Genomic DNA, 22,566 nt, shown 5'->3' on the forward strand with positions numbered 1-22,566 from the left:
CTAAAATACAGTCATTATGAGATATGACCACCAAATGCAAAAGAGGATGTGAACATGGATTCCTTACAGCAAAATCACTGGTGAGTATATTGAAGTATAATAGTCAACTGCCTCCAGAGTGCCCCCTTTTGGCTGTGATGTCTCTGCAGTGCCCTGCCTCTGTTTCCCCCTTCTTCTGGGCTTCACTGGGCAAAGGAAATTAAACATCCCCTACCTGTGGTCCAATTTATTCAGTCCTCAGGTCCACTGGCCCTCCAGGCCTCAACAGTAATTCAGTGTCTCTCTCCTGATAATCCAAAATAAGTCTTTCAAAATAAATACAAACTCTCAGTCCTCATCCCAGCTTCAGTTTGGCTCAGCCCCTTCTCCCTCAGGATCTGTGTTGCTGCCTCCCAGTACCTTCCACCTGTAGTTTGTCCTTCTCCATAGACCTTTCCCCATGCTGACTCAGGAGACTTCTTACTCTTTCCCTCACTTGCGTATTAGACAATTTTAATGTTAGCTTTAATAAAAAAATTTAAATCATATTACTGAAACAGAGTGGCATGCTCTATAGTGCCTATTGTGGATTAAAAAAAAAAAGCATATCTATATCAGCCTAAACCTAAGAGATTCTATGAAGCAGTACGGAGGGAACTTATATTTCCACTATGAAAGATGCAATCACCAAGTTGATTGATGTAACAGTTTTCTCCTCACCAGATGCAGATAGTGTCCTTGACAGAGATGCACTGAAAAAGAGACAGAAGATGCACAGGGTAATCTGCTTCTCCCACCCCAGAGATGGAGGTAAACTAGGATGAATGCAATTTACTAAAAGCTTGTAAAGAAAGGGGAAGTATGTGTATAGACATTTATTGCTTTTACTCTTTGCTTTGTGTGCTATGTACGTTTGGGTGAATGAATAAATGATGCTTTGTTTTGAAGCAGCTGTTTGAGTCATTCTAATCAGCCACTGATGCAAGCTCCTGATCAAAAAGGATTTACAGATGCCAAACACTGTTGGGTCTGTTGGGTTAACACAGTTGGGAAAGAGGACTTCAACCCAGCAATCTAGTCTAGAAGTTGTAGGACCATGTGGTTCCACCCAGAGAGGGGTGAAGATAGTGAAACCTGTCCAAGGGGTGCACTTGAGAGGTACTAACTTGAGTCTAAACACTGACTCTTTATTTTGGTCCCTATCATTTCTTGATTTGGTCTCTGTTCTTTCTTAGTTTAGACGGGTCTCTTTTCTGGAGTGGGCACATTATGCCAAATTCATCACTAATAACTCCAGTGACGTAAATTGAGTTCTGTGTCAGAGGTCAGTTTGGTCCTGTATGGCTGCTGCTTAGAGCAGAGTTCCTTAGTGCTATTGCTGTGCTTCCCGTCTCCCTCCCCTCCCCCCACCAAGAAACATCTTAGTTTTGTTTTATTTATGTAATTGGGATACACATTAGTTAGAGATCAAGACACATTCTTGTGGCCCATCCTGATGCTATGGGTCATGCTATCCTGCTATGAATATAGCGCATTAACTCCTAAGTGGAGCCACGCCCTCACACACATAAACACGGTGAGTCACTGCTAACAGCATTGCTAGCCTCCTACTAAAAAATTTAAAGACAACTGTAAGCCAACAAATGAAAAGAGATGAAAACAGCTCTTAAGGAATCCTGCGCGAGTAGTGCCCACTTCGTCAAATCTTTGTCAATCCTTCCCAGGACCAACATTGGCACTGTCCTCTCTGATACCAAAGCAGGAAAAGTAGCTGGCATTAATAGCATCGTTCTGGACTTACTTTAATATCTTGGGCTGAGAGGGCATGACTGGATGGCAGCACTGTTCACAGAAGTCAGCACCACCAGCAAACTCCCTGTAACTTGGAGATTATCGAAGGTCATTGTCATTTTAAAACCTGGAAAGTGGCCCAATGACCCCAAAAGCTGCTGCCCTATACCTCTCCTTTGTACAACCAAAAATTATTGGAGTGTGCGATCCTGGTGAGGCTGACCCCCTACCTGTAGGCCACTATTCCACAGAATAGGCAGGTTTCAGAGCAGGGTGAGGCTGCTAAGACCAAGTGCTTGCACTGACCACACATACTGAGGCCATCTTCCAGCAGAAGCTTAAAACAGTCACAGCTCTTTTTGATTTGTCATCAGCCTATGACACTGTCTAGCCCAAGGGCCTACAGCTGAAGTTTATCCAACCCACTTCAGTGCAACTGGACTTTTTGACTCCTTAAATCAATGATTTCGGACAGAATGGTCCGTGTATATCAGATGTCAGGTTAGAAAAAGTAGAGTCTATACAATGGCCTCCCATGTGGAACTGACGTGTATAAATTATGTACCTGAAATGACATGCTGCAAGTTACGCCAACAACCTGGCACTAACAACACAAGCCACAACCCTCAGGGAAGCAGAAGATACTGCTGATCTGAAGAGGAAGGAAAACTACTTTTGGTATTGGTGGCTTAATCCCAATCCATCAAAAATGGTGTAATTAGCTTTCCATCTCAGCAGTTATCAAGTTAAGATGATGGTGAATGTAAACTTCTGTGGCAAGGCAGATACGTGTGATCCTAACCCCTGCTACCTAGAAGTCCTTCTCAGTTGTAGCCTTACTTATTAACAACATTTGAAGCAGGTGAGCCATAAAATGAAGAGTTGTGTCAATATCATCCAAAAGCTCCCAGTCTGTGACCAACTGTATTAGGATGATGCGCAACACCTGATGCATAAATGGAGAATTCAGGATTTGCCACAGTGCAAATGCAGAGATGGTCAAACTATCAAACACATTGTGAACAAGTGCTCCCTCTTTTCATTTCCAGGAGGTATTGCAAAGTTGCACTCTGCATCTTCTGCAGCCCTTGAATGGATTTCAGATCTATTAACTTACAAAAAAAGAAGACTCCTTGCTGAGCAACTTTTAATGTGCTACACTAAAGTACACTTTTGTACACTTTTCTTGTGAAATTTGAAAGAATATACAACTCCCTTTAAAGAACTTACTGTTTTTTTTCTCTGATAAGTGGCACTTTCTATATTTGTGCAGAATGTAATTCTGCAGTGTATCATGTTGCACAATTAAAAGAAAAAATAACTGGGAATATTCTCAGAAATATCTTTTTAATAAACATTTATTTCAAAAAGGGGACTTATCAGTCAGAATTTTCTTAGTATAAAAATTTTGGCATGTATGGTTCGATTTTTCAATTAACTTTGAAAAGGCATCATTATACTAGAGAGAGAGAGAGAAACTATCTATACAGTCATTTTTACTGTTAATTCATGCACAGAAATTCATCTTTCATCCTCTTTTCCTTGCCTCTCACTATATATAATTTGTGTGTGTTTGATTATAGTTAAGGATGCCCAGATATGTTCTAATTCTGTACTTTCAATTTCAGATGCTAACCGTTTTGATTTTGGTTGTAATTTGGCACATTCAAAGTCAGTTTAGGAGTTAATTTCCTGGAAAGTTTTGATCGAAAGTGACTGGGTGATTTTGAAGAAAAGAGTGGAAAAAATTCTTTGGCCAATATCAAAAAATAATTGCAAACTGATTTATTTTTTTAACACTTCTAAGTTCAAACTTAAAATTTGGCAGTTGCAGATGTGCTTTTCATGGCCCAGTGATTTGTTTTCATTTGGCTAAGTTGTAAGGGTTTAAACAATATTCTTCATACTTGCACAAAGGCCTCTGTTAAACAATACAATTAATATCTGCCAACATGCATTTGGGACACTGCACGCATATGTATCATATATAAATGGAGTGGAAATCTCCTTTGTAAAGGGACTCTCATAACTTCAAGTTGGATTTACACATGCATGCATGACAAAACTGGGAAAGTAATTGTAAGATATATAGATAGATAGATAGTATGGCATGTTATGTATGTGGAGGGACCACACTGATGGAGTCAAGCTGAAGCCTCATTACTTCACACAATGTGGATGATGATGATGATGATTAGTAATTAAAATTATCATAGTGCCTAGGAGCCCCAGTTATGGACAAGGAGCCTATTGTGTTAGATGTTGTGCAAACACACAATTAAAAATAGGCCTTGTCCCAAGGACCTTACAATCTAAATATAAGACACGAGACCACAGAAGGTAAAATTGTTATACAGAACATCAGACTAGATGATGATAATGGTCAGTTCTGGCCATGAACTCTATGAATCTCACACAAGGTGAGAGGTAGAGGGGCAGCTGGCACTCAAGTAGTTCAGGGACTTGTAAGGTTATTGGCAAACAAAGCTATAGGTAGCTTAAACAATTAAAACAGTTCCATCCCAGAGAAGTGTAAAGCTTAATATGTTTTATATACAGAAGAGTGAAACATAAAATATAAATATTTTTCATTATAACACTATAGTGACAAACAGGAAACCTGTGTCAATTAATTTTGATTTTACTTGAATTTATAAGGTGGTTTTTTTTTTTTAATCAAATGTACTTTTCTGTGAGCATGTTTACTTGGGGCCAAAATATATAAAGCATTCTCCTAAGCCTATAATAACCTGCAGTGTGGAAGTTCTGGAATGAAATCAGAAGGATCCCCGAAGTGTCACTTATTGAGCTGTATATTGATTTCAGAAAGAGGTGCTGTCTGATCTTCTGCATTAATATTAAATATACCATTGTCCTTTTCCTAAGACGTAAGTGTCTTGGTCAGAACTATTTCTTCAGTTTACAATGTGCCATATGTCACTTGTCCTTTTGTCTGCTGCCCTTTTCTTCCCAGAGGTGGATATAAGTGTTTGAATAAAGTTTATGTGGTACTTTGGTGTGCTTCTGGAGGAAACATTCTAGAAGTACATGAGGTATTATTAACAACGAAGTATAACTTTTCTAGTAAGCTGAAGTTTGGACTGATGCTATTCAACATAAAAATTAAATTTTGAGGTAGGTTTTTGCTGCCCTCCCAAAAGTTTATTGCTTCTGCCAGCTAAGTTTATATGCTTTTATGGCTGACATTTGTTGTAAATTATACTGTACAATCTGTCACTCTTAATGTAGATGTAAGATATTGTGAGCATGAACATTTATGGGTAAGAAGTAGTAGTACCCATTATTGGAGTCTAACTAAACTTGACGAACTGCAGATGTAGAGTCATTTGCTACAGAAATATTCTGTCTTCCTGAGGCCAATAGTGAGATAATTATCTTGGGATATGGGAAACTTGACAATGTTTTAATTCCAGAGAATGGAAGTCAAACATAAGGCACTAAATATTTTTTAAATAATCCTGGCCCTGGGAGACTGACATTTTGTGTGTTTATAACAAAGGGTGTACACAAAATTTTAGAAGTCAGAATAAAGGAAGACTGCTTAAACCATTTAGTATACCAGGCATTTACATTTTGTACATGTAGCAGGGATCTATAACCTTGGAGCACATCATCTGTGTTGCGATGTTACAACACAAAATCAGTTAGAACATTCAGCAAAGAATCCTGTGGCACCTTATAGACTAACAGATGTTTTGCAGCAAAACATCTGTTAGTCTATAAGGTGCCACAGGATTCTTTGCTGCTTCTACAGAACCAGACTAACACGGCTACCCCTCTGATAGTTAGAACATTAAAATTCTTTCTCTGGAACCCACACAGGGTTAACCATATCTACTTCATTGAGAGCAAATTAAAGTTATGTTAATAAAAGTTAATGTTGTTCAGACATAAAAACACCATTAAATAAGGTAGAGGTTCTGCCTTTAAGTAGGCTGGTGGAAAAGGAGAAGAGAACAATGTTATAGAAAGATGGAAAACAGGATATAAAAAGCAGAGGCAGTAGAAATTACATGGAATTGTAGGGGAGTGGAAATAGATTGGGAATAGATGGAATAGGGTAAGTGAGACCGGAAACTGGTGAAAATCCCAGTCTGAATTTGTGTAAAACATAGATGTGTGGCAAATGTTATGAGTGATCGGGCTCAGAAAGGCCTGGTAAGCTAATGGGAAATCCGTGTGTGTGTGTGGCCATTCAGTTTCACTGTGGATAAGGATGTAGCTCATATTGCTAAACAGTGACCCACCTCCAGAAATTGCATTGTTGGGCTCCGGAGGGAATTCTGTCCATTCATGTCAGGGGCAGCTACAGGCACCAGCGCTCCAAGCGCGTGCCTGGGGTGGCAAGCCGTGGGGGACGCTCTGCTGGCCGCCACTAGGGCGGCAGGCAGGGTGCCTGCAGCGGGTCCACTGGTCCCGCGGCTCCGGTGGACCTCCCACAGGCGTGCCTGCAGAGGGTCCGCTGATCCCACAGCTTCATCGGACCCTCCGTCCTTGGGGTGGCAAAATGTCTAGAGCTGCCCCTGATTCATGTGGTTGGATGGTGACTGGAAAACCAGCCTAATGATTTGTGAAAGCCTAAAGAAAAACTCCTGTTGTAAGAGTTGCTCAAGATACACAGAGGTTCCTATGCAGTTGCTTGTTCTTTTGTAAGGCTTTCCTTTCACTTCTATTAGCAGAGATGAAGCTATATGTAATCCAATCTTCCCTTCCTGCCCCAACATGAGAGTGAGAGATCTGGTGGAGATTTGCTGATGCCACACTGGTCTGGCTTCTATGTAAAGGTGATGCTGGTTACCGCTCTTATGGAGTCTGTGAAGGAAAGAGAGGGGGAAATGGAGGCCCTGAGGATAAATTGGACGACTACAGAAAACAGGGAGAGAATTAACAATTGAATACTTGATACACCACCTACTTCTCAGCAATTGTTGAGACAATGAGAGGCAATAGGATAGATTACAGCATTGCCGGAGCAAAATCAAAAGCTCCCATCCCACTTTCACTTATCAATGATATTCAAGACCTGAACAATCATTCCTTTGAAACACATTTCAGAAGAATAAAGCGGTTAGTCTTAAGCATTGGTGTCTCTATCTTTGAAATCCCACAATCCTTTCTATCCACTAGGTGGGTATAGAGGGTAACTTGTTGCCAGGCAGATAGTGGTAAAGAATTTCAGGGTGCTTAACTGAGGGGAGGCAGTTGTGGGGAGAGTCCTTGTGAGGTATGATTGTCTGACTCCTAACTGCAGGAGCTCAGTGCTGAAGCTTTCTCTGTACCAGCTTCTAGATTTGTCTTGGGCTGTTCTTCCCCTGCTTAATGCCATCTCACCCCTTATTAAACTTCATAATATGAACTGTATGTGAGACCCTACCTCAGATCTTCCTTGTAGTATGATTGATTAGTTTGTTGATGGTAGAAAAGCCATGTGAAGGAACAGGAAGAAGTGGGTGTGATAAACTAGGAAGGTGGAAGTAGAAAATGGGCAGTGATTGGGAATGTGCATCTGATCAATTACACTTGCATAGCAAGTAATCACCCTCCACACCGCTTAGGGCCTTTCATGCAGTATTAGAATTATGCAGGGCTGAGCCTGGGTACTTGAAAAAGGAGGTATGGGCTCTCTTATGAATGGGGAAATCACAGAGGGAGGATTGTCCAGTGGTTACAGCAGTAGCCTAGAAATTGGGAGACCTGCTCTGCCACAGTCTTTGTGTGATCTTGGGCAAATCACTTAAATTTGGTCTACACTACAGAATTATGTTGACGTAAGCTGCCTTATGTTGATCTTATTATGTCAGTGTCTACACTAGAATGCTGCTTCTGCTGAAGTAAGTGGCCTTCTACACCAACATCATAACTCCAGCTCCACAAAAGGCATAGAGCTTATATTGGAGTAGTTAGGGCAACGCTGTGTCTATGTAGATACAGCACTACTTACATTGACTATTAGCTGTCATTCCATCAGCAGCCCTGGCTCACAGCTGGAGCTGTGAAATTGTCAAGAATGTCAATTTCGCTGCTAGTAGAGTAGAGTCCCTGCTGTGAAACTGAGCCCGCCTGGGATTCACAGCTAGTGCTGTCACCCCAGGGAAAGTGGGGAGGGGGGCTCCGGGTGTGAGCCCAGTGTGGCTGTCAGTGCCCCACAATGCCTGCACTTCAGTCTATGCAAGCACTCCTAGTGAGGACACGCACCACCAGCAGAAGAAGGGTAGGGTGGACACCAACAGCCAATTGGATTACTGAGTGGCTGTTGATTACAAAATTAGGTTGACTTAAGTTAAGTCAGTGTAGAGAAACCCTTAGTGTCTCTGTGCCCTAGCTCACAGGGATGTTGTTAGGATAGCTAGGTTAAAGATTGTGAGGCATTCAGACACTATAGTGCTAGGGCCATATTGGTACTTTAGAAAGATAGTTCGAAAGGAAGCATCTTCCTTTTCTCCCCTTCTCTTTGAACATTCTGGCAATTGCATTGTAACACTGCCTATCAAAGCAGTAACATTCTTATGAAACTTTTAATGAGAAAATGTCTGTGTGCGTGCAAAGTAGATGTGTTTAACCGAAGCACCTCAGTTTAATTGTTTTTCCTTCACCATCCCCCATATATATATCAAGGACCTTGTTCTGCACTCATTATCCGCTGCTTGCTCAGGGAGAACTCTCATTCACATCATTTGAGGGGCATCAGAAAAATCAAACCCATTTTGATCTCAAAACAGAAAAGTGGTTTCTTTGAGCATTCTTTGAGGTTTTCGTATGGCACGGGGTCAGCCCAAAGTGAATTTTTATTACCACAAAATAGTGGGATAATAGAAATTATCGTACTCTGAAATGAAGAGGTGCTAGCTAGAACTGTTATGTTTTATTATAGTTGCTGCTATAATTAGGGAGGAAAACAGGCCCCGTGTCAGAGCAGACAGCAGCAATGAGTCCAGGCACATCTTGAGAGGTCACTGAAATGGCAGAGGCAAGGCTGTTTCCTGTTGACTCCACATGGAACCACAATTAACAGCTTCATTGTTTTGTTTCAATATTAGGAATAATAAAGGTCAATGCCATTAAAAATAGCATTGGAATAAAAAAGCTTAACTAACACAATGGTCACAAAAAATTAGTATCAAAATAAATAATTCAAAATTAATCTGTGGCTTATCCTCAAAGTTACATAATTTAATCAATACCTGTAAGATGAAAATTTCAACCTTTTTTTCTTAACTGTGATCTACTTTGCCAAAGAAGGTGCTTAAAATTCAGAGTGTACATTTCAGAAAGTTGTTCTTAAAAATATATGCTTTTGCCTGAATGCCAGGGTGTTGATAATAGAAATGCACTTTGAAGTCCATTCCGAAGTGGTTCCTGTTTGCTTTTTATAAATGATTTTCTGGTTATAACTAGGAAACCATAGGAAGGTTAGTATTCCACCACCCTTTTTTATTCCTGGGATATCTGGACTATCCATGGCTCTTTTCTCCCTAACTAATGTATTCTTGGAGTCAGACAGAAATCACAGCTTGTGATCATGGCATTGAGCCCCAAATAAGGAACTTATCATTACGTTACACTAATTGGGAGAGAACCAGACCATGTTCACTGGAATCATCCAATATCATTTTTCAGTCATACAGTTGTAGTAATACAGTTTAGTTTGGCCTGAATCTGAAAACTCTACTCTAGAGATTCTGTAGCTACTGAAAACAAGGCTTCCCCTTAGAACTGTGCTCAGCCTTCATTGTTGCAGAGCCAACGAAGCCTGTAGAATTTGAGGATCAACCACTCCATAGGCTAATTTTAGCTGGAAAGGTTCTTTATTTGCTTCAGAATCTGGAATTGCTGATGGTGATACAAGTGAGATGATTTAGAACCTTTCAGATCTAAGAGGGCTGCTGGCCACAAGTACCATCACATGTATAGGTTGCCTTCAGACCAACCCATTTCTTTCTGGTATTCTTACATTTCTACTAAGACAATAATCATTTAAGACAAAGCAAATATAGGGGTTGGGGAAGGAAGGGATGTGCCACGATAAAGGATTGCGGGCTGCAGTGCAGTACATATGCAGCCCTAAAGAGGCTGCCATAAATTAGCACAATCCAGTGGCTGCTTTAATTTATGCCAGAGGCTGTTTCAGCCCCTATAACAAGTTTAGACTTAGGTTATATAAAATCATATTTTCCCCAGTTCCCTCTGAGGTGTATCTTCGGTTCCATGGCTCTCACAGAATCATTGCTGTAGTGTGTAAATGAGGGGGGATACAGTTTAGTTCTGTAGCTTAGCTGGTATCAGTGTACTTTTACCAGTTCTAAATGTATCTAATCTTGTCCTATCCAGTCCTTAAAGAAGTTGGCACTTTCTAGGAGATCTTGGTATTTATGCTTTATCTATAAATGAGAATGAATAAATAAATGGAGCTCAGCATGTCACAACACTGACCATGGCTAAACAGCATGACACCTTATAGTAATGTATTATGCCAGCTGGAACTGCTGGCAGACAACTTAATTCAGCCTTCAAATTGTAACTGAGGTTAATAGTGGCAACAGCACCAGGCCATGCAGCTGCTGCTGTCCATGGAAATATGTCAGTAGGTTGCCTTTTAAATTATTTGACATATCAAAGAGGTTGGGTTGTGACAAACCCTCTTGAATATATGTTATGTGAGGTTATTTGTGGAGTTTGTGAGATTTCTGAAGTATAACACCGATTTTTCAGGGAAAGTTTAATATTGCCAGTATTAAAATAAGAATAGTGCAAAAGTTGCTTTTCTCAGAACTTCGCCATTTTTTTCTGACCAGTTCATATTTGGCCACCCAAGAGATAAAACAGATACTGTATGACTAATAAAAGTAGCCTCACTTACAGGTTTGTTTTTGATGAAATATTTATTTTTGTTGCTGTGTTAGACAGAAGGATCTTGCACATAAAGTGTGTTCCGTTTTTCTCACATCTTCAGATGTTTAATGTACAAGCTGTCTGCTAGTGAGAATGTAAAGCTTGTAAAATTCTTTGTTACAGTGTACAATAGTTGTAATTCTAAATATTTTCAGCTCAGTGGGTGGCTTTAAATCTGATTTCATTTGTGTTTAATGTACGAGTCATGACTACATTTTGAATTGTATTAATGTATACAGTATTCAGCTTATTTTTTCTTATTTGCATCTATAGATGTAAAGTTAAAATGCCAAAAAAAAAGTCTGCGTAATTAATTAGTTTGGGATTTTTTTTTAATTATGCCTATATGTGATATTTGAAGAAAAAAAGCTGATCAAATTGGGAATAAAAAATATCCATGATGGTATTAAATTGGATGTGTAGAATATATAATATAATGCTAAGAAAAAATGTATTATAAATACACTAATTATGAGGCAAAAACTTCCAAATAGTAAGAGATAAGATGCTAAATCAATATCAATGATGATTAAATATATATGAGCACATTTCCTCAGTTCATTAAAAAAAAAATCTTCTTCCATTGACAGCTATTAACTTCAAAACCAAACGTCAACTGCTTATGCAATAATTTTCAGAATTTAAATACAATCAGTAGATACAAAAGCTGCACTCATTTTTATTGTATTGTTTTTGTCCAGCTTTTTGTAGCAAGCTATTCATTGAGCTTACTATAGTAAAATCATTCCTTTCTATTAATGGGCCAGAGCTTTTCAGCTTGTAAGCAAAGACAGAAAAAAAAATCCTGATAGACTCTACTAGAATAAATTCTGGTAGCCTGCAGTAGGTTTGTAAATCAGACCTGGCTCAGGAGCAAAATTTCATGCCCAGAACAAGGAACATAAGAGATCAGACTTATTCCAGCTTGGAACTGCAGTAATTCAGGGGTCATTTTATCTTGCTCCTCCCATCCACTGTTGGGACAGGAGAGTGTCTAAGATCTTCTAGTTATTCTATACTAATCTGCTGAACTCCACACAAATCTGCCTTCATAGTCTAACTCCCAGGTTTAGTCCTGCAGGTCTTCTTCAGAAAGCACAGAAATTTATGTATGTGTGTTTTTTGTGGGGTGGGAAAAGTGTTTTATTCATCTTCTTGGGATAACTGTACTCTCAAATCTCTGTTAGAAGTCATATACATCTCACACAGTGTTCTGTGTAGCAAAGTTTGCTCCATTGGGTGAGGGAGCATTTAATCCACGTTACTTCTTTTAGTGCTGGACTTGCCCTTCTTAAAGAAGGTTTTGAATGAGTAAGTCATACTTCTGTAAAATGTTGACCTCTGACACAAGAGGTCTTGACAATAGTAGAAAATTTCTGTCCACCCATCTAATTTACCCAGTAGTGATGAAGTATGTGGGGCTCACCATTTATGATACCTCTGTATTTGGCCTCGTATTTGACAATTTATAGCCCATTCTATTGCTGCAAGGAATAGGTGTGCATAATCCTGTAAGCAGAGATGTGGTGTGATACAGGTTTTTCTTCTGTTATGTGTATGACTGCTTTGTGTTGCAATGGTCTTCAAAGTGTCATTTGTTCTGTGGCCCATAAAATGGTCAAAAAAAAAATCATCCAGCAGCAAAATGTGTCCCAGCTATGAAGAACTGTGAGGTTTGGGTTTCAGTAAGAAACAATGGGATGATTTTGTGTGGTGATTTGTGCAAAGGTTGCTGATGCTGCCGTGAGGTGGGATGGCTGATGCTGTGAGGCATGTATGTGTGGGGGGAGTTAGATAGCGATGCTGGGGGCAGCTGTAAGGGTAGTAGGGGTAGCTGGAGCTGGGTTTATTTTTGCCAGTTACCTGGTGATTGTGGTGCTTAAAGATGCTGGGGCTTAGTTGGTGGCTGGATGGAAATAGGTAGGGGAGCTGATTTAGGTTGCTGAGGGTGCTTTTCTTCTTTCTCCTTCATCTCTGTCTGCAGATGTGGTGCTGAGCTTTATTTCTCCTGCCATAGAGCTGAGTGCTGGACAGGTTGAGAGAATGGGCTCCAAAGTGATTGAGTTTGGAGAAGTTCAGAGAAGACCAGGTGAGAGCCAGAAATGGGAGTGAGTTGCTCCCTATCTGACCTCTCTAGGCTCCAACTTTGAGTCTTAGCAACTACTTGACGTAGCTTAATTTTTTTTTCCTGGCTCCTTCATAAAGCATTTATGGGTCACACCAAATGGGTGAAGAACTACTGCTTTGATAGCTAGAACCAGTGGTGAAAATAAACCACTAATTCTAGTGGTTGTATGTCATCATAGGTATTGATGACATTGCATCATCTGGTTCCTGTATATTAACCATAGTGATGCTGTAGGAACATCATTCACTTAAACATTATGTATAATCCATATTAAGCATGTTTTGCAGATAGTCAGCTTTCTCAGTATCATGCATTCAAAATAAAATGCAGTAGCATGCTGTTAACAGGAAAACGGTTCCCCTTACCTTCCTGAATAACTGCATACATACTCTTCTGAGCAAGGATTTAATGAGAGAAAAATAGAGAAACAGCTTCTTATAGTATGTTAATAAGAACTGCTGGAGTGCCAGCTCTTTCGAATAACTTTCCTTTCTTTTTCTGTCTCTTCTTTTTTTTTTTTTCCTGCTAAAGATAGGTATTGTTTAATAAATTCCTTGGGGCCTACTCTGCCAGTGATGCACCAAGGAATTACACATCAGAATCCTATTAATTTTAATTAGCACTGATGGTAGTAGAGCTCTCTTAATCTTTAAGTACTGTTTGTCTCAACTGGTTGTTGATACAGTATTTGGTTATATAAGTTTAATTTTGTATGAGGAAAAACAGATTCATTTTAAGCTCGTCTCAGCAAAGTTATGAAATCCATATTAGTTTTCTTTGGTATTGAAACAACCTTTTCCCAAAGAAATAACCTTCTGCTATGATGATATACTTCCATTCCCTGAGAACTGTCTCTACTTAAATAAAATGTCAGCTTACTGAAAATGATTAGTGTATTGCAAAAGCCTAAGCTGAAAAAATGCTCCAAGTATTGCTGTAAGGTATGGCTCCCCATTACTGTAAGGAAACAGAGTGATAGTATTTCACTGATAGTAGAGTATTATATACCCTGTTCGGTGGACTGGGGTTTTATGTATAATGAATAGTTCTGCTTTTAACATAAAAGATATATTTGACTGCCCGGATTTGCAAGAAGCACTAATCCAAACAAATACTGTGCACATATTAAAAAGATGAGAAAATAGTTGCAGTTTAACTTTCCAATTTTAACTTCAGCATGAACACTCTTCTGCTAGAACTCTATTTTCCCCCTCCTCCTTCTTTGGAACTGGAACTGCATATCTCCCTGAGTCCTGAAAATGTTTCCCATTTTAACTGCCCCCAGTGGTGATGCTCATTAGCTAGAAGGATGGTGGCAACAAGCAGGACTAGATGGTGAACTTTTCAGAGCTTTTCTTTTTGTGGTAGTGGTGCCATATAGTACAGTTGGATACAGTTTTCTGGTTTGAGCACAACCTGAGGAGAGCAAGTTACCTATTGACCAAAGGAGTGAATGCTGCCAGCAAGAAAGAGTATAACAGTAGCTGTAAATAATTTACCCTCAATGTGTGTTACATATGGAATATACTGTAGGAGTTGTGTATGATGAAGATGTGTGAAAAATGTGGTTGATGATCAGGATGCTAACTCAAACAGCATAAACCCCAATACACCAGGAACATCCTTTAGATGTTCAACTCCCTTAGTATGTTTATAACTGGATTGCTCACTGTGTTTAACATAATTTGCATATTTTTTCAGGGCAGGTTGGTAAACAATGAAAGATGCAGTGGCACACAGTAAACAATAACTCAAAATACTACACTTGCAGCTTTTTGCTTCTGTGCTAGTTATTCTTAAGAATAATCAAACCTGTCAGATCTCTCTTTTTCTGGTTCCTAGTTAATTTTTGAAATTTATTTTTCTTTTGTAAAAGGCGGATTGTTTTTGTTCATATGGCTTGAGCATTTTTAGTTATGTTTTGTGAGGTTTTACATATGATCTTTAGGATTATTTTTATTTGACAATTATGAAACACATTGGTTAGGCTCAAAATTGTAACTGGTAGTAAAAACAGGTAAGTAATAAATCATTACAAGACCTAGCAAACCACCTTATATATAGAAATATTACAGTTTAAGCTGACAATATAAATAATTCTAGCTCAGGTAGCAAGCCTAGGACAGCTGTGGTGTACTTAATTAAGGACTTCCAGTGTTTGGAAGCTGGATAGTTCAGACTTTTTTCTTCTCTCCCACTATCCTCTCTGCTCCCCACATATTTAACACTGCAGGACAAAGAAAATAAACTACCCATTTTTGCTTCTGTTTCTAGTTAATTTAACTTTAAGAATCAAATTCACCAGCACAATACTACTACAGTGTTGTAACAGTGGTGATGAATGTTTCTTTGTTTTAAAATGGCTGTCTATTAGAATTTTTTAAACATATATCAATATTTCTTTTTATCCTAGTTTTATTGGTAAAAGCCTCTCTTTACACAATCTACTTCTTGGGCCAATTTTGATTTAATTATGTGTGTTACTTTAACGTACACGATTGAATCTTTAACATTCTCATATTTAAAAAAAACACTGAAAACTTACTAAGTGGGATATTTCTACTTCTTTTGGCACAGTCTTTAATAGTTAAGGCCCTACCAAATTCACGGTCAATTTCATGGTCATAGGATTTTTAAAATAATGAATTTCATGATTTCAGCTATTTAAATTTGAAATTTCATGGTGTTGTAATTACAGGGTTTCTGACCCAAAAAGGAGGAGGTGGTGGTGGTGGGTATTGTAAGATTATTGAAGTGGGGATTGCAGTACTGGTACCCTTCTGTGCTGCTGCTGACAGCGGCACTGCCTTCAGAGTGGGCAGCTGGAGACTGATGGCTGCTGGCTGGGAGCCCAGCTCTGAAGGCAAAGCCGCCACTACCAGCCGTGCAGAAGCAAGGATGGCATGGTATGGTATTGCCATCCCTTACCTCTGTGCTGCTGCATGCAGAGCTGGGCCTTCAGTTAGCAGCCACCTCTCTCCAGCTACCCAGCTCTGAAGGGCAGCAATACAGAAGTAAGAGTGGCAATACCACAGCTCCCCTACAATAACCTGTCAAGTATCAGAGGGGTAGCCCTGTTAATCTGGATCTGTAAAATCAGCAAAGAGTCCTGTGGCACCTTATAGACTAACAGATGTATTGGAGCATGAGCTTTCGTGGGTGAATACCCACTTTGTTGGACATGCATCCGACGAAGTGGGTATTCACCCATGAAAGCTCATGCTCCAATACGTCTGTTAGTCTATGGTGCCACAGGACTCTTTGCTGCTTTTACGATAACCTGGTGGCTCCCTGAAACTCCCTTTTGGGTCAGGACCCCCAACTTGAGAAACACTGGTCTCCCCTGTGAAAGCTGTCTAGTATGGGGTAAAAGCACACAAAAGACCAGATTTCACAGTCCATGACACATTTTTCATGGCCATGAATTTGGTAGGGCACTATTATTAATGGCTACAGATACTTGTTTTTGTAAATATAAAAGGAGCCAAGCTGTTCATGTTAATGATGGAAGAATACCATATTTGCATACTTAATCTCTACTGCAGGTTTAGTTTTCATATAACTGAACATCTGCTATTTTCCACATAATCGATAGCTGAATGATGCTCTGAGAATTTTTGACCACAAACAAAAAACCACAAACAATTCTCATAATACAGTGGAAGTACTTAAAGCTTTTTCTTTTTTGACACTGTCTCCCAGTTGTGGCAGTATTCCCCACCCATTCACTGGTGCAGTGACTCTTTTTTCTTATACAAATAGAACATCTCACAGTGCAAGAAGTTTTGTATGTCCGCTTTGTAGTTCCTACATTTATACTTCTCTAAATATGGCTTTTATACCACTAGAAGAAAAAATGCCAAAATACATTATCCTGGAGTCATCTGTTCACCATTTAGTTTTTGGATTTTCTTAAATGTTTATGGATAGACAGATGTGAGACACTTGAGATAAGGATGAAATCCCAACATGGCAGAAAATCATAAATATACATACTATGAATGAAATCTACTATCCCGGCACAGTCTTGTGTTCTGTGTACAGATTGGTTTGATTTAAATACTTTGTGTTTTAAAATTAAGCATTTATCACTTGAAACTTTGTGGAAAGCAAATTTTAAATCGGTTTTCTACAAATATTCACAGAAACCTAATAAGATTTTAATTTGTCCAATCATGGATTGGAAATATCATGCGACGTCACCAATTCTGATTAAGCAAGATAGCTTGAACTTCGTATTTAAACAGCAAGTTATAGAATACTCTTAATAGACTAGCCTTCCCCTATAGAGAGAGTTTCTCTTAATAGAATTCTCTTAAGTCTATTTTTATTACCTTGACTGTATTATTTAAGAATTATTCATTGAGTGATTTTTAAAAAAAGAAGAAAATTGTCATTCTGTCTTGTATTATTAATATAGACATTTTCACCATCTTGCATTTTCCTTTATTTTTATTACCTTATTTGTATAACACTTGTTGAAGATAGAAAAAAAATCTTTTCCCCCTTGGCCTACAATTAATACTTAATTCATGCATAAATCAGTATAGCTGTAGCTGTTTTCACATGATATATAGCAAGGTATCAGATCAGACTATCAAATCAGAAGTATTATCACATGGTATACAAATATTTTAGACTGAAGTTAGTTTTGTAAACATCCTAACTGTAAAAATTATTCAGACCAGTTGCTAATCTGACTATTTTAGCTATATATATGCTATCTGATCACATCAGAACCTTTAACGTGTTTATCTTTACAACAACTCTTTGAGGGTAGTGAACAGGGCAGGTGCAAGGATGTTTCGTGCCCTAGGCGAAACTTCCACCTTGCGCCCCCCGCCCCCCCCCCCCCCGAGCCCTGTGGCAGCTCCCCCTGGCCCGGGGAGCCATGCAGCAGCTCCTCGCCCCAGCTCACCTCTGCTCTGCCTCCTCCCCGAGCACGCCATCGCCACTCCACTTCTCCCGCCTCCCAGGCTTGCGGTGCCAATCAACTGTTTGGCGCCGCAAGCCTGGGAGGGAGAGAAGGAGAGCGGGGTGGCGTGCTCAGGGGAGGAGGCAGAGCAGAGGTGAGCTGGGGCGGGGAGCAGTTCCCCTGTGTGCTGCGCCCCGCCCCGCCCCTTACTTGCTGCAGGTGGCCCTCCCCGTGTCCCCCTGCCCCAGGTCCCTCCGTCTAAATGCCGATGACGACTGGGGTGGCCAAAGATCTGGTTGCCGCCGAAGGGCCCAAAATGCCGCCCCCCAAATGCTAGCGCCCTAATGGGTTGCACCGGCCCTGGTAGTGAAGTACTACTATCCCCATTTTACAGGTGGTGAACTGAGCACAGAGAGACTATGATCTAGTTCCTGAAAACATTTACAGGTGTGGTTAGTTTAATTGCATGAGAAGCCTCATTGATTTAAATGAGACTACTCGTGGTAGTAAAGCTAAGTATGTGTGTAATAACTCTAACTGATCAGAAGCATATAAAGCACAATAACAGCACTCTGAGCTTCCTATTTCTGTGGGGGATTTCCTGCTCTTCCTGCCCTTTCTGCAGAGGAGGAGGCATATTAATTAGGGCTCTTGATTAATTACAGTAATTCTTGAGATTAACTCAGAAAATTAATCGTGATTAAAAAAATGTATCTGTTTTAGTTGCACTGTTAAACAATAGAACACCAATTGAAATGTATTAAATATTTTTGGATGTTTTTCTAAATTTTCAAATATATTGATTTCAGTTATAATTCAGAATACAAAGAGTACAGTGCTTGCTTCATATTATTTTATTACAAATATTTGCACTATAAAATGATAAACAAAAGAAATAGTATTTTTCAATTCACGTCATACAAGTTGTACTGCAATCTCTTTATTCTGAAAGTGCAATTTACAATGGTTACAAAACTGCATTCAAAAAAAATCAATGTAAAACTTTTGAGCCTACAAGTCCACTCGGTCCTACTTCTTGTTCAGCCAATCGCTAAGACAAACAAGTTTGTTTATGTTTGTGGGAGATAATGCTGCCCACATCTCACTTTCAAGTGGCATTGTAAATAAGAACAGGTGTTCACATGGCATTTTTGTAGCCATGTGGTATTTACGTGCCAGATATGGTAAACATTTGTATGCCCCTTCATGCTCTGGCCACCATTCCAGAGGACATCCTTCATGCTGATGATGCTCGTTTAAAAAAAAAAAAAAAAGCGTTAATTAAATTTGTGACTGAACTCCTTGGGTGAGAATTGTATGTCTCCTGCTCTGATTTTCCCACCTTCTGCCATATATTTCATGTAATAGCAGTCTCGGATGATGACCTAGCAAATGTTCGTTTTGAGAACGCTTTCACTGCAGATTTGACAAAATGCAAAGATGGTACAAATGTGAGATTTCTAAAGATAGCTACAGCACTCGATCCAAGGTTTAAGAATCTGAAGTACCTTCCAAAATCTGAGAGGGACGAGGTGTGGAACATGCTTTCAGAAGTCTTAAAAGAGCAACACTCTGATGTGGAAACTATAGAACTCGAACCACCAAAAAAGAAAATTGACCTTTTGCTTGTGGCATCTGACTCAGATGATGAAAATGAACATGCATCAGTCTGCACTGCTTTGGAGCAAGCAGACCCCATCATCAGCATTATCCTCTGGAATGGTGGTTGAAGAATGAAGGGACATATGAATTGTCAGCACATCCTGGGACGTCAGCTACAACAGTGCCACGTGAACACCTTTTCTCACTTTTAGGTAACGTTGTAAACAAGAAGCAGGCAGCGTTATCTGCTGTAAATGTAAACAAACTTGTTCAGCCAATCTGAGAGATTGGCTGAACAAGAAATAGGACCGAGTGGACTTGTAGGCTCAAAGGTTTTACATTGTTTGATTTTTTTTGGATGCAGGTTTTTATATACATAATTTTACATTTGTAAGTTCAACTTTCATGTTAAAGAGATTGCACTACAATACTTGTAATGGGGAAATTGAAAAATATGTGTTTTTTTTACCATGCAAATATCTGTTTTTTTTTATATATATATATATATATATATATATATATATATATATATATATATATATATATATATATATATATATAAAAGTGAGCAGTGTACGCTTTGTATTCTGTGTTGTAATTGGAATCAATATATTTGAAAATGTAGAAAACATCCAGAATATTTAAATTGTATTCTATCATTGTTTAACAGCTCAATTAATTGCAATTAGTTTTTTAATCGCTTGACAGCTCTAATATTAATGTGTTTTCACTCTGGGAAATGTATTAGTTTAAAAGAGTGTTTCTTTATGTAAAATTGGGTTTTTAAAGACTGCAAAATATACGGAGTGGGGGAAGATAAAAAAGTTCAGCTTTTATATCCCTCATTTTGTAGCCATTAAATCTTTAGTAAGTCTTGTCAGTGTTGACATACAACTTTTTTTTATCATAAATCACTATTTAGGGCTATTTTTAAAAGAAGTGTAAATGCACCCAGTCAGTACTTAGTTTTATGAGAGCAGATTTATGACATGGTTTTATTGTGAAAAATGTAGTTTTACGGTTATACATTATTTTATGTTGGTTGTTATGCATCACTCCATTGCCACAAGGTTGGGGAATTGGGTGCATGGGAACCCTGGTGAGATCAGTAGGACCACATGACTTCAAGGCTCACATGGTGAGGCACAGCACTGCGGTCGTAATTGAACAGGATTTCATTCTGGGTCTCTGTTACTCCAGGAGACACTCTACCAACTATCCTGAGAGGCCACAGAAGATTTGCCTGTCTCTTTGCCTTTCATAATGCATCCTCTTGTCCCAGGCTCCTGGCTAGAGCCAAGAACCACTCCAATAACCCAAATAATTCTTTTTAAAAGACAGTTTCCCTAATGAGACAGTTTGGCCAGGCCCTCCCTCCAGAAATGACAGCTTGTGCACTCCCTCTGGGAAGGGACAGGTTTTTTCCTTCCTTTCAGAGAAGCTCAATTACCCCTTGCTCCTTTGCTGTGGACAGGATACATATATCCCATCACAATGTGCTGTAGACTGCTGGTGGTGAGGTTGTTCCCAACACTCAAGTTTCCTTATGAGCTCTCTTCTCTGTCACATTTTCATGCACTTTTTCAACAAACTGTTGTGTAACTGGGCTTGATGAGAAATGTATGTATCTTAATAGAAGCAGACCTTAACTTTGCCACTAAGGATAGTAAGTCCCAGTTTGGGTTGCTTTCAGGACAGCTGTCATAATTCTGCATAACACATCTGGCATACTTTTAAAGTTGCATGTACTTCTCTAATTGGTCTATAGTTATACCATAATTACAGTAGCTTGAAGCATCTGGAACATCTTAAGAGTTGCCATTCACAGACAAGCCCTTCAGTGGAGCTACAATATTCACTTGTGTTTCTACTTGTGCTAGGCAAAATACTATTTTTAGATTAAGTTGAGCAAAGGAGGAGTTTGGGTATATATAAAGTTCTCAAAAGTATAGAAATAATATTTTGTTAATGAAAAATAATTTATGGTATCTGGTATAATAAATGTAACATCAAAGAGTGAAGGTAATAGATTGGTCTTTATTTTCTGGCATCAGTTGCCTGACAAGAATCCATGGTTACAAAAATTTAGTATCCATTTTCACATTATTGGGATTAATGTACCCTGAGTATAATGGCTATACTCTTACATATATATTTTAAGATAATCACATGGTAGCTTAAAGAATCCTGCTGCATTTTAAAATGTTCAGCCAAGCAATGAATTTCAACAGATTGAAGTGGAAGTTTGACTTTGGCTAAACTGTGTGCCAAAAAAACCCGAAAACCTAAAATCTAAAATGATTTTCTGTGTAGCTGGAAAATGTCTATAGGCCAAGGGGTATTAAAGCAAGCTGTAAGAAGAGAATGTACAGCAAGAGAAAGAAAACCCCTATTGCTAGGTAGCAGACCTTGGGCATTTTGGAATAATTTTTACGGTGATGTTATCTTTATATTTATTTGGGATAGGCCTAAAAATCACATGCATGATCTCTCTGTCTCTCTTTCTTGTCAGGTCTTCTCTTCTGGCACCCTGATGGAGATTAGCCTCACATGTTTGTCTGTCTAACGCTTTTGGGGGTACTGTACATTCCTCACTATCAAGTCATCAGTCCACATCGCTTGCTGCCTCTTCCTTTCTAACACTTCTAATTTAATTATTACCTGTTTACCCATGTTTAGAGCATAGTGTAGTCTCTCTGTTTCTCAGTTTGTGCTTTCAATTCACTGAGTGGAATATCTGTTCATTGACTGATACATGCCCTTTTTCCCCTTCCTTTTTGCGACTGTAAGGTCTTCCATCTTCCTTGATCCTTCTGCATGTTTGCCCAAATATCATCTGAAGAGGCAGTGTCCTTCCTGCAATGTCTTTGATCTCTCTGATTTGACGTCTTTCTTTACTGGTAGTGATTTCAACTGCAGTGTTAATCCCTGCAGTTTATCTACCAGAATGGAAATGTTTTCGCAGAGGATGCGGAAACATTGTACCTCTTCTGCATCCTGCCTTGATTCTTTGGTAGCCATCAGGGGCGGCTCCAGGCCCCAGCACGCCAAGCTTGTGCTTGGGGCAGCATGCTGCGGGGGGCGCTCTGCCGGTCGCCGGGAGGGTGACAGGTGGCTCCGGTGGACCTCCCGCAGACGTACCTGCGGAGGGTCCGCTGGTCCCGCGGCTCCGGTGGACCTCCCGCAGGCGTGCCTGCGGATGCTTCACCGAAGCCGCGGGACCAGCGGACCCTCCGCAGGT

At 39.5% G+C, this 22,566-nt stretch overlaps 1 protein-coding gene across 5 annotated transcripts in view; it reads left to right on the forward strand.

Annotated features, from left to right (window-relative positions):
- ADGRA1 (adhesion G protein-coupled receptor A1) overlaps nt 1–22,566 on the forward strand; it is a 463,966-nt gene that overhangs the window by 103,136 nt on the left and 338,264 nt on the right. Inside the window, exon 1 of one of the 5 annotated variants that reach the window (XM_039481826.1) lies at nt 12,718–12,769. The exons of the other annotated variants lie outside the window; for them this stretch is intronic. The gene's annotated coding sequence lies outside the window, so the exon portion shown is untranslated. Of the gene's footprint in view, nt 1–12,717; nt 12,770–22,566 lie in introns of those variants that run through there. 5 annotated transcript variants of the gene reach the window in all.

The sequence above is a fragment of the Mauremys reevesii genome, linkage group 7, assembly GCF_016161935.1.
Source record: "Mauremys reevesii isolate NIE-2019 linkage group 7, ASM1616193v1, whole genome shotgun sequence".
NCBI lineage: Eukaryota > Metazoa > Chordata > Testudines > Geoemydidae > Mauremys > Mauremys reevesii.